The following is a 12,505-nucleotide window of genomic DNA, read 5'->3' as shown; positions in this document are numbered from 1 at the left end:
CTTTAATTCAGGTTGGATGAACCAGAATTTTGTACTTGTGTTTGTCCCTGGTGAGTATGTTTGTTTCATTTTTTAAAGAATAGAGGCTGGGCTTTTGGCAACAAAATGAAGATCCCAGCCCATCTTAGGTAAGATTTTGTTTTCCTCGTAAAGAACAATTACATCTTTATTGATATGTAATTAACATACCCTAAACAAACTTCATCAGTGAGAAGGGGAATACTCAAACCTGTTAAATTCTTCTATAAAGACCTCAATTTTTGAAATCTGTACATTACTGTAGAGGCTTTTTCATGCTTCTGTTGGTCCTACATGGCTTAGGTGTAGTGCTGTGCAGAGATGCCCAAGCCATGTCTGAACACACCAACTCAGATATGGAAAGTGGACTAACCATATTAATGGAGTCTTCCAACCAGGCCATTAGTCCCTGAAAAGCAGGATAAACCAGCCAGGAAAGCCTGACTGCCTTATTCAGAACTGTTGGAGTTTCTTAATGTGCTATTGCAGTGCTATGCATAAATACCCCTTGACTTACAAGCTTCATTTATTTTCCTGAAATTAATGCAACAGCATGCAGTTACTATGGTGATGTGGGATCCTTAACTACCTTAGGCTAAATCCATACCCATGTGTGAGCTGGTTCTTGCTGTGCCTGAAGTTTGCTGGCTCCTGAGTACAACCTTGAGACTGCAAGCCAACATGTAGGAATGGCTGGATGATCAGAGAATGTGGATATCACTTAAACAGAGACATTGGCTCTTTAGTAGGTGTGGGCTTCTTTGGTGTCTCTATGTACCTATATGCTCCATGCATCGATAGGGGACAAACACAAATGATCTATGATCTTTATGAAGAAAGTAGTGACACAATGTGTGTCTCCCAGCCTCATTGCTTGTGCACTTTGTAGTCTGCTTTCATTTTGCCAGGTTCCTGCCTTAAAGACAGGAGACAGAAATATTTCTGTGTTATTCTCTTGACTGCAAAAAGCAAGTCTTCAAAGTAGGTGGCATTCACCCAGTGACAAGGTCCTCAAAGTCTCTGAAAGACCCTGAACGATGTGACATCCTCAGTCTCCAGGGCTTCAGGGCATTTCATAAATGCACAGTATGCACATTGGTCTTCTGCATAAAGGGCTCAATTTGTTATTACTAGAAGTAAGTAGGGAACTTCCAAGAGCTTTAGCAATGTGTCTGTGGCTGGGAAAAGGGTGAACTTAATCAAAACTGTGGTTTGCTGTGAGTTACCCACTCAGCTGTTGATGGTGTCTGGCTTTACCCTGCTGCTTGTTCGTGTTCTCTGGAGCCTCAGATACCAGAACATTGCCGTGATGATTTTATCTTGCTCAACCTTTTCTTCAGAAATAAATCTTTGTGTCCACTGGTGGCTCAGTCAGCAGGTTTGTCTGCTTGGTGCAGAACACTGTGGCACACAAAGCTGTGCTCCAGTGTGTTCCAGAAAAAGAAGATCAGGTCTACCATAAAAAGGGTGGCTCCCCTGCTAGGATGGCACAGAAATGTTTACTCTGTCGAGAGATTAGAGAATATTTGCAGAGCTTTCTGCTGACAGGAATGTGTCACTTCACAGCCGGTTGTTTGCAGAAGTGCCCTGTCATTACCCAACCCACCCCACCTGCAGCTGTGGGGTCCTCAGAAAAGGAAAGGGAAGTGGAGCCCATTGCATGGTTGTTGCTGCAAAAGAAGCATAAACATAGCTCTGGATAATAGTAGTGGTGTCGGGAAGATGTTGAGTCTTTCTAGCAGATGAATTACCTGCTGCTTGGAGCACCAATCAGTGCCAGAACAATACAGACTGCCATGCTGGAAACACATTTACGGGTAGAATTTGAAAAGTGTCTGTGGATGCAAAAGTTTGGCAAAATTAGGAGGAAAGGAAAAGGGAAAGGGAAAGGGAAAGGGAAAGGGAAAGGGAAAGGGAAAGGGAAAGGGAAAGGGAAAGGGAAAGGGAAAGGGAAACGGAAAGGGAAAGGGAAAGCGAAAGGGAAAGGGAAAGGGAAAGGGAAAGGGAAAGGGAAAGGGAAAGGGAAAGGGAAAGGGGAAAGGGAAGGGGAGAGGGAAGGGAAGGTTTGGGAAAGGAAGGTTTGGGAAGGGAAGGTTTGGGAAGGGAAGGTTTGGGAAGGGAAGACTGAGGGATAATTGACTTGCCTAAGAAGTTGGGATCTTGAAACTCCCACTTTCTTAAGTAACATTGAAAACCACAGCTGAGATTTATGGATGTATTTGAGTTCTTTATCTATAGAGGGTTATATCTTTGGATTTTCTTCCAATTCTCACTGAGTCTGAAGCTCACCCAACACAGAGAGCAGAGAAGGCTGTGAGCTGCAGAGGGAGTTCCCCATGGAGACCTGCGAGGCTGACAAAATGTTTATCCATGGTTATCATGAGGAAGAGGAATGACTGTCTTGAGCTGTTACAAACGTGTTTCCTGGAAATGAGACAGGAAACAGGTGAGAAAGTGGAAGGACTACAAAGAGAGGAGACTTCAACACATTAAGTTCTCTAGCAACATCAGGGCAACAACTTTAGGATAAATTCACAGATTGTTTTAACCAGTGTAAAGCAGCCCAGTGATCATGCACCAACAAGCCTTCCAGGACATGCACAGATGTGTCTGAGCTTTCAGCTCACTCAGACCTCTGCATTTCCAAGTGAACTGTCTCCCATGAAACCTCCCTTTGCACAGGACGGCACAGACCCAGCTGGTTAACCTGCTGTGCTCCCTTACACAGGCTTTCCTCTTATCCTCCATTGTTTTATTTTTCTTTCAATGAAAGAATCTATTTTAATTCCATTTAAGCTGAAGGAGTCTGGCTGCTGTTGCTGTGCACTGTAATTCTGCTACCCTTCTGACACAGCACAGCCCTTCCTTCTCCCTGGCAGCTAAAGAGACTGAGGAGGAGATGGGAATGAGATCTAGGCTACACTGAGGTGATTATTTAAAGAAGTTCATTGAGCAATCCATTTGGCTGTACAGGTGTCACTTGGCAGTAAAACAGGAAGGGAATTTGCTCTTTTCTCTAGCACACAGCAGTAGGTTTTGTCACACTGAAATGTAATCCAGGTAACCTCCCCATTTGGCATGTACTTTTCTGCTTCCAACACTGCAGATTGGGAGTTAGAGCTCGGTTTGACTGCTTAGGTAAAGGCAATAAAATATTCTCCAAAATAAATAAGAAGCACAAGACAGGCTAAAAAGCATTCTGTGCAACCATGTTACAATGCCTCTCCCCTTAATTCTGCACGTCCACTTTGTGAGTTGCACAATTGCAGGTCCACGTCACCAACACAATGAATTGGGCAGCTGTGGCACTTCATGTGCACTGACCAATCCAACCCACCCACATCAGAGAAGAAACAAAGAGCAGGTTTGGTTATTCAAAACACTTCATAGCCATGAAAGCCTGAAATTAAATGGAAATGCTCTTTTTTTAGAGTGTAGGAACTAGGCTACAGCTAGAAGGCGAAGTATTTAAAAACCCAGATCCAAGCAGTCATAAAGCTTTCTGAAGGCTTGTAGGACTTGACAAACTAAGGTCAGGGGAGCCCTGATGGTAGCAGGCATTATATAGGGCAAAAAGAGAGTAACAGTGGCAGTAAGGCCTGAAGGAGCTATCATTGCATAATGTATGTGGTGATATCTCTGCTGCATAATGTACAGCAGTGCTTCACCAATGCTTCCCACGTCAAGCCCGTGGCTCATGGCTGAGCATGAGTCCCTTTAGAAGGGCACAGAGTCAGCCTAAACTCAAAGTCATAAGTAAAGATATCCAGTGATGGCTAACACCTCACTGCCCCCAAGAAGATATTAGAGGGTAGGCTTGGATTTGCCCTGGAAAACCTCTCAACCCACGGCTCCCATGTCATAGCTGGGACTAACCACCTCTTGGTAGAAAAATTGGCCTGGTTCCTGCCTCAGAGGGAAGATGGTAGGCCTTGAGCTTGTTTAGAAGTTAAGCTGTTAGTTGATGTCTCTGAGCCAAGAGAAAAGGCTTCACGTGTGTAACAAACCCCAGCCCTCGGGAGCTAATCCTCTTCAAGGAACATGTTCCAGAGGTGATCTCCATCCATCAGACTTGCTGCGGGGCAGCAGCTAAAGGCATCTTATCACAGCTGCTAATAGCTGAGTGTTTGTGTGAGTCACTCTCAGAATCAAGGGTGAGACAAAACCTCCTTGGTGACTGCTTTGACCTTCTGTAAACCTTTTGTTCTCCTTTTTCTGAAGAATTTCCAAGGCTCATTAGGGCAAGATTGAGTACTAAAACCAATATTCAAAGATGCTTAACCACTGAATGACATATGAGTCAGGATCCATCCTCTAGCTGGCAGTACACCTCCCTGGTTTGTACTGCTTATTCATTAACCTTGTTGTGATGAACTTTCACCTTATAAATATATTTAGATTCACTTTCCAGGCACTGTCCCTCACTGGGTACAGTGAAGTTGGTGTTGTACCTAGGAGGTATAAGGCAAGTCGTGACTCCAAAATCTACACCCATACCTGCATAAGGAGTTGTGCAAAAAGGTTGGTTAAAGGTGAATTCAAGAGCTCCAAGGCAAAATCTTTTGGGGCTGGCAGGATGTGTGAGGTACTCAGAGCTCTGTGCTTTGTCTGGTTCCTACTTCTTGACTTCTAGCTGGGCATCCGAAGCCTCTCCTTAGACCCTTGACGTGCTGTGATCTGCAGGCACAGGGCACTGCCAGCTCCATGTGAGCTCTCTGCAGCACTGTGCAGAGCTACAACTCAGCCCACATGGCTCCAAAATGCACTCAAGAGATTCTCATTGATTTTCACAATAATGCAAAATTCAAAACGGGTGAACTAGGTCATCCCCAAATCTCCAAATCAATGTTAAAATAACTCTGCATTCAATATTGTAATAAATGTTGGAAAGTTTTGGTTTGCCTTCTGCTTTCTGAACCTCCAGGGTATATTCAGTACATGTTCCTAGCAAAATTAGAAATAGTATCTATAAATAAAAATACAATTAATATACATTTACATTATATATAAGTATTATTATATAAATATAAACATTTAAGTACATAAATATTAATATAATTCATCAAAGACAGACATATTATTTAGAAATTTTATTTTTCTAAATTATAAGATATTCCCCTGTGTGTTTTTTTTTGCTGGGATAGTGTTAATTTTCTTCATAGCAGCTCACATGGTGCTGCTGTGTTTTGGATTTGTGCTGAAAACAGTGTTGATTACACAGGGATGTTTTTGTTACTGCTGAGCAGAGCTCTCATGGAGTCAAGGCCTTTTCTGCTCCTTCCCCCACCCCACCAGAGAGGATGTTGGGGGTGCACAAGGACCTGTGTCCAAGGGCAGGGACACAGCTGGGAGAGCTGACCCCAGCTGACCCAAGGGATATTTCACAGTTTACAGCATCACACTCAGAACATAAAGCTGGGGAAGAAGAAGGAAGGGGGTACTTTTGAAGTGATGTCATTTTTCTTCCCAGGTAGAGTTATCCCTGGGAAGCAGATCCCCTGCTTTCCTGGGGATGGCCGAGCACTGTCTGCCCATGGGAAATGGTGAGTGAATTCCTTGTTTTGCTTTGCTTGGGCATGTGGCTTTTGCTTTACCTGTTAAACTGTTTTTAACTCAACCCACGAATCTTCTCACTTCTACCCTTCCACTTCTGTCCCCTATCCCACAGTGAGGGGATGAGCTGACTACCAGGGTTAAACCACAACACCCCCAAAGAAGCTATTTCCAGAAATGGGAGATTTCAGTGAAACAGGCAGCACTTCTATGCACTGTGTTTGCTCAAACAGTGGCAGTGATTTTTTTGCCCCTTCATATTTTGTTAGAGATGAAGCCATAGCACAGACCAGTTCTAGAACTGCCACACAAACATTACTTGTTAAATCAGTAATTTGAGTGTTGGGTATTCAGAAATGACAATTCAGCTTTCTAAAGCTGAGCATTAAAAAGTAAAAGCTATTTCCAAAAGTTCATGAATAACTTGCTTATGCAATGACATCCATGAATCCAGTGTCAGAGTTAAAATTTGAATGCCAGAGTCTTTAATTTGCAGAAACACACTCAGCTGCTGCATATGCTACCTTGGGAGATGAAGATCCATCTGAAAAAGTCTATAAATTTGAAAAATAACTCTCATAAAAACTAATGTGATTTATGTAAGCACATTAAGGGGAAAATACCCTGAACAGTTGGTTTAAGTGCTTAGACTTCCTTAACTTAATATTTCCATATGGTTACATTGTAATTTTAGATTTTTAGTTGCTTCATACCCTTCTTTGTTAAATTTGAGAAACAAATCAAGGTACCAGCACAAAGAAATTAAGCAACAAAGATGCATGCAATGTGTCTGATTCTTCCCACATGAAGCAATGATTCTTTCTATGAATTCCCCTAATCCTCTAGGAAACATTATTCCAATTGTCACAGGGTTGTTTGTGTGATGTTGTGAACAGACGATTTTAAAAATTTGCTGATATGAAAAGCAGAAAAATAAAGAAAGAAATGAAAACCTTACTTTTTTTTTTTTTTTTTTTTTTTTTTTTTAAAGCAGGATTATATTAGCTAAGTAAAGATTAGCTTCAAAATACCAGACATGGTTTGGATTCTTACTGAATTGTTTCATGTCTTTAACACTTTCACATTTATCCCACAAGATTTTCACTTTTGCCTAGTTTTTACTACCCCTGCGATGATCCATCACTAAAAATAGTTGATTTATCTGTAGCTCTCACGCTGGCTTATGTGCCATTTTTTAACTAAAGGTTCCGAAGGTTTTGAGAACGATTATTTAAACCAGCACTACCCATTGCTGATTTGTCTCAAATCAATGCAAGCCCACATTATATTGATTTACCCGAAGTTGATACTTACCGACTAAAACTAAATGGATACAAATCACTTTTAGAGCAACATGGAGCTGCAGGGGAGCGGTGTGGTCTCACCTGAACATCTCGGCTCACTGACTGCAGTAGTGTACAGCAAAATTCAACAAGAAAAATCGAATCACTTCTCTACTGCAATTCATTCTTACTGTCCCAAAAGAAAGCCATGGTAAGAGTACATGAGAAGACAGTATAATAAATGCCTTAATGAATTTGCTTTCATTATCTTTATTGGGCCAGTTTATAGATAAGGAGGTAGCTGATGTCAGAGGATGCAGCCAAGTGCAGGTTGAAAATTGGTTTTCTAACATAGCCTTTACATCTGTGAGGACACAGGTAAGAAAAAATGGCAACACTGGTCCAAAAGTGTTGTTCCTTTCCCTGAAAGTGTCTGCAATCAGAGTTAGCGAACATGATGGAGGGAAGAAGACAGGGATGCAGAGAGAGTGGGCAAGACACAGGCATGAGAGGGACAGATGGGGACAGGGCTCACCTGAAATGTTCGTGCAGCTTGTGGTAGAAGATCCCCAAATGAAACATCAGGACTCTGTTGGGAAAACTCCTTCTTATTTCTCCCAGCCAGAAAGACCTGCAAGTTCCTCTTCAGCCATGCTTGCTGCCCATGCAAGTAGGCAATATATAAATATATCAATAATATTTATACATGTGGACATTCAAACTAGTCATTCTTAACACACGGGTAAGGCATTGGGCAAGAAAGAATTATCCTTACCCTCCTTCCTTTCAGACCTAATAAACCACTATGGAGGGATGATTAAAACCCCAACACTTAAACACGTTTTGTACTAATTAAAGGGAACCTGCCCAGGTACAAAAATATTTTGGCTTTTGTTGCAGAGAGTGTGCAATTCTTAGCATGTTCTATTCAAGTGACAGAGAAAAAAAGAAAAAGACATCAAGAATGGATTCATCACTCTCTGCTTTATAACTTGACAGATGTAAGTATTTATTTAAAAATAAAACAGCTGGCAGCTGTCTGGCTGGGCTGGTGGCTGAGCCTGGTATGAGTAGATACAGCGGAATGGCTAATGTTGGAAAAGAAGCTGGATGGAAGGAGCTGAAGCCTGTGATGCTGCAGCAGTTTTTACTAGGGGAAAAATGGAAAAATAGAACAAAAAATATCAAGATCAATAGTTACATAATCTACTTTTTTTCCAGGGGGACCACAATTATTAAGGCGTTTTCTCATCAGTGCCACATGCTACTCATTAAAAAGGTGCAATCACTAGCAAGTATGGACAGCATACATATTGAAATCCAGCTCTATCTCCCTAACCAAATTTTCAGTGAATTGCCCCTGTGTGCACTCCCGGAACCTGAGAGTGAGGCCTCCTCATACATAGGCATTAATGCCATGCATCTGCTGGAGATCTGCAAAGCCTCATCAGTGTGAGGTGCAGAGGAGGAAGCCAAGGAAATGATTCAAAGTTGGGAAAATGACTTAGCCCAAGAGTCAGATTCATCTTGCCTAAATATAAAAGTCTACAATGCAGGCAGTGACATGAGAGGTAGCCAGCACAGGCTTCCTTGATTGCTGCTAGAGAGAGAAAGGAATGCTGTGAGGGACATTTATCGGATCTGGCTTAAAGATTCACTTTGGGATGAGATGAACCTCACCCTGGAAGGGCTCATTTCTCTGAAGCTGACTCCAAACGGATAGTGACTAGTGCTGAACAGCCATCTGTTGAGTAGAAGTGCACATCTGGCCAGATATATCCGACGTGAGAGATCAAAAAAGTTCAGTTTACTTAATTCATCACAAGCAGACTACACAGAATAACAGGAATCAACAGTACGTTGAAACTAGGTATAATGCAAAGAAAATATGAAGTGAAAGATTTTGTAGAATGAGTGAGACAAAACACTGCTGAGGAAGGTGGCTTCTTGATCTATGGGAACCTCCAATGTCTTTCTGAAACACCAATGCTCCAGTTGCACTCAATATGAATTAAATGCAAAAACCTATTAAGCTGAATAGAACTGTGTTGCTCCATAAATCAGACCAGATTGCTTGTCCAGAACTTCTGGCTTGTCCCTGTCTTAAATTTGTTTTAAAACCTACACACTTTTCTATACTTAAGAGTCTATGTTCTCCTCTGTTCTGCTGGGGAAATAAATAAATAAATAGATAGAAATATAGCAGGTTTTTTGTTTGCTGAAAAAGAGATAATCCTTTTTGAAAATAACTGTATTTTATATAATAATGTCAGTGAGCACAAAGATTTCACCTGCACAGATAGGAACAATTTTGCAAGCAAAATAGAACGAGTCGTCTGAGCTGCTGTCCCTGGAATCAATGGTTCTTTGATCTTGTACTTAGTTAAGTGACAAATGGAGGTTAGAGGGACTGCGTTTGTTCAGCCCCTTTCAGGTGGTATTGGTGTCCACAACCACCTGGTTTCTGAGATAATGAGAAATATTTGCCCTGAGTTCTGCATTACTGACTCAATTTAGATCTTAGAGAATTCAGTAGAACATGTTCTACTGCCTGACATGAGCTGCTCCTCCGACTCCTCTGTGGAGTAAAGTTAATGCATCATGGGGGTAGCTGGGGATGATCCATGCACTATGATCTGTCCTTGTGTCTTTACACATATTGTTTCTTCCTTTACACATTTTCCTTGGTGTAAAACAAGAAATAGTTTTGAGGGAAGATCAAGCTACATCTCCTTGTATAAGGAGGTGTAGGTCTAATGTATTATGGTAGGTTGTTTTCTCATACACAAAAAATTATATTTTCCAGGAGTGCATCAAGCCCCCTATATAAACTTCAGAGGACTTGTTCTTTCTGGAGGCTTTCTTGCATATTTTTACCTCTTGATATGATAGTTACCATCATCATTTTAATTTACAGCCTGAATACATCGACCTGCACCTGATACTCACTCCTCCTTTAGCTACTATACATTCTCCACTTCCCTGGCATTTACTTCCCAATCAATCGACAGCGATTGGATTCCCCCTCAGCTTTCATTCATTTTACAAGGCTGAACGAATCTTGTTTGCCCATTTCATGACTTCATCCTTCTAGCAGCCCCAAGTCATCTTGTACACCACAATTTTCCCCCTCTTACACAGGAAGCAAGAGCTCTTATCCCAAGGCAGATTGTTTTATAAACTTCTAAGGGTGAGGTTCACCTTACTTACCTTGCTCTAAAGCACAGCTTGACAATTCCCTTAAATTTACTGACTGCTTTTCATCTGTTACCCTCTCAGCCCAGGTAACATTTCCTACACATATCTTGGAGGTCTTTTTCCATCTTAATGATTTCATGTTTCTGTGCTTTATACCTCCTCTTCCTGAGTGGTGGGTTTATCTTTTATCTTTTTGTCTTGGATGACATGACACCCTGACTCATGGACATGTGCTGTGCAGTGTTTTAACTACAATGGACATGCACCCTGCTCCGGGGCTGGGGCAGAGACATGTTTCTGCACCCTGGCTGCAGGCAGAGCCTTGCAGATCAGCTGGACTGCTGCAGTGGTGAAGGTGAGCACCTCAGTACCAGGAATGAACAGTACATCCAATGACACTGAAGGAGACTGGGAAATGTTCAAAGGTTCCCATTTATTATTAGGAAGCCTTTTTAAATCCACTTTCTCTGTCTATATCTTCATAGAATCATAGTTTGGTGTGGGCTGGAAGGAACCATAATAAACATCTCGTACCCACTGTCATGGGCAGGGACACCTTTCACAAGATCAGGTTGCTCATCCAACCTGGCCTTGAACACTTACAGGGATGGGGCATCCACAGCTTCCCTGGGCAACCTGTTCCGGGGCCTCATCACCCTCACAGGAAAGAATTTCTTTCTAATATACAATCTAAATCTACTCTCTCTCATTTCAAAGCCATTCCCTTTGTCCTATCACTACATGTCCTTGTAAAATGTCCCTCTCCTGCTCTCTTGTAGCCCCTTTAGGTACCAGAAGGTCTGGCTTAAGGTCTCCCCAGTGACTTTTCTTCTCCGGGTTGAACCAACCCAACCCTCTCAGCCTATCTTCACAGGAGAGGTGCTCCAACCCTCTGATCATCCTGATGGCCTCCTCTGGGCTACTTCCAAGGGGTCCATATCCTTTACATGTTGGGGACCCCAGAGCTGGATACGAGACTCCAGGTGGGACCTCACAGGAGAAGAGTAGGGGGGGCAGAATCACCTCCCTCGACCTGCTGCCCACGCTGATTTTGATGCAGCCCAGGACAATGCTGGCTTTCTGGGCTCTAAGAGCACATTGCTGGGACACACTGAGCTTCTCGTCCACCAGCATCCCCAAGTCCTTCTTCTCAGGGCTGCTCTCAACTCAGCTGCAGGGTAGTCCATGCTCAGCACACGTGGACTCTGCACTACCAGTCTGGTTCCTCCCTTAGCCTCCAAGAAAACAGCCAGTTATCTGAGTAGCACCTTTTATCCATTTAATCAAAGCCCAGGTAAACACAATATACTACACTAATCTTTCACTGAGAATCACTTCTTACCTCAAATAAACTCTCTTTCTGCTAAACACAAGTTTGCATTTTATCCCATTTTGTATTTATTTCCAGATCTTAAATATTTTTTCTTCTAAATTTACTCTAAGAAATCACAATGTATTAAGATTAGATTAATGGTTCTCTGGTTCCTAAATCACTTTTTTTTTTTTTTCCATTTCCTAGATGTAGGTTATGCTCTGAATGCAGCACCTGTTTCATTTATAGTAAGACCATTTTCAAGTCTTTGAAACCTTTTCTCCAGCTCTCACCTCTAATAATTAAAACAATTCCTTAGTTTACCCAAGTTTGCTCTTCTGCAATCAGGGAACTATATTTGTAATTTTGCTTTTTGTTTTACCATGCAACTTAAGTGGAAAAAAGTCATGATCTGTTACTCCAAAACCACCTTTGATGACAAGATCTTCTGTAAATGCTGATTTGTTAATACGAGATCTAAACCAGCATTACAGCTGATTTAGTGCTGCTTTAGGGAAGCATTCTGCTAGCTTTTACCCAGAGAAGTAATGTGACATAAGTATTTTCTAGGCGATGTCTGGGAAATTGGTTTCTAGACCTTTTTTTTTTTTTCCCTTTAGTAGCATCTGAGCTACTCTGCCCTACACCAAGCTCCAAGCTGTGGGTTAACAGCAGATCTTCAGCACTACTGCAGCACAAGTGCTCACTGTCCCTTCCTGGAGGTATTCTGCCCACACCATTCATCCTTTCCCAGCCTATCCCAGTAGGTGGAAGGGAATGCTAAAAGTCATTTTAACCTGTATATATAGCAGGAAAAGAAAAACACACAAACTTTTCTGTCCTATCTAGCTTATTATGTTGCTTTTCTACCATTCAACATAAATGCCTCTCCATATTAAATGAAGCCATGTGACTAACATCTGCCAGGTGTGCTTCACTGCTTTATTCACAACTTTCCCAGAGGATGACTTCCACATGGAATTAGCATTTTGTTTTGTTACTATGTTTAATTTAATACAGCATGTACAGCCCTTGGTATGTGTGCGATGTCCTTTGAGGGAAAACATTTGTCTTGAAAACTGCACAGTGGCACAACTTGTGTGCTTCTGTGACATTCAGGAGAGATGAAACGGTTTGCTGG

The 12,505-nt window shown here is 42.0% G+C and overlaps 1 long non-coding RNA gene across 1 annotated transcript; it reads right to left on the bottom strand.

The window, feature by feature from the left end:
• Positions 1 to 2,372: 2,372 nt before the first annotated feature.
• On the bottom strand, positions 2,373 to 8,759 carry LOC127467075 (uncharacterized). The gene is made up of 3 exons (XR_007902966.1): positions 8,535 to 8,759; positions 7,390 to 7,512; positions 2,373 to 2,442 (listed from the first exon to the last, which is right to left on the bottom strand). It is a non-coding gene; the product is annotated as an uncharacterized LOC127467075 (long non-coding RNA).
• Positions 8,760 to 12,505: the final 3,746 nt, after the last annotated feature.

Source organism: Manacus candei, unplaced genomic scaffold (assembly GCF_025592945.1).
Source record: "Manacus candei isolate 608988 ecotype Guabito, Panama unplaced genomic scaffold, ASM2559294v1 h1tg000013l, whole genome shotgun sequence".
NCBI lineage: Eukaryota > Metazoa > Chordata > Aves > Passeriformes > Pipridae > Manacus > Manacus candei.
This window is presented reverse-complemented; position numbering and strand designations above follow the sequence as displayed.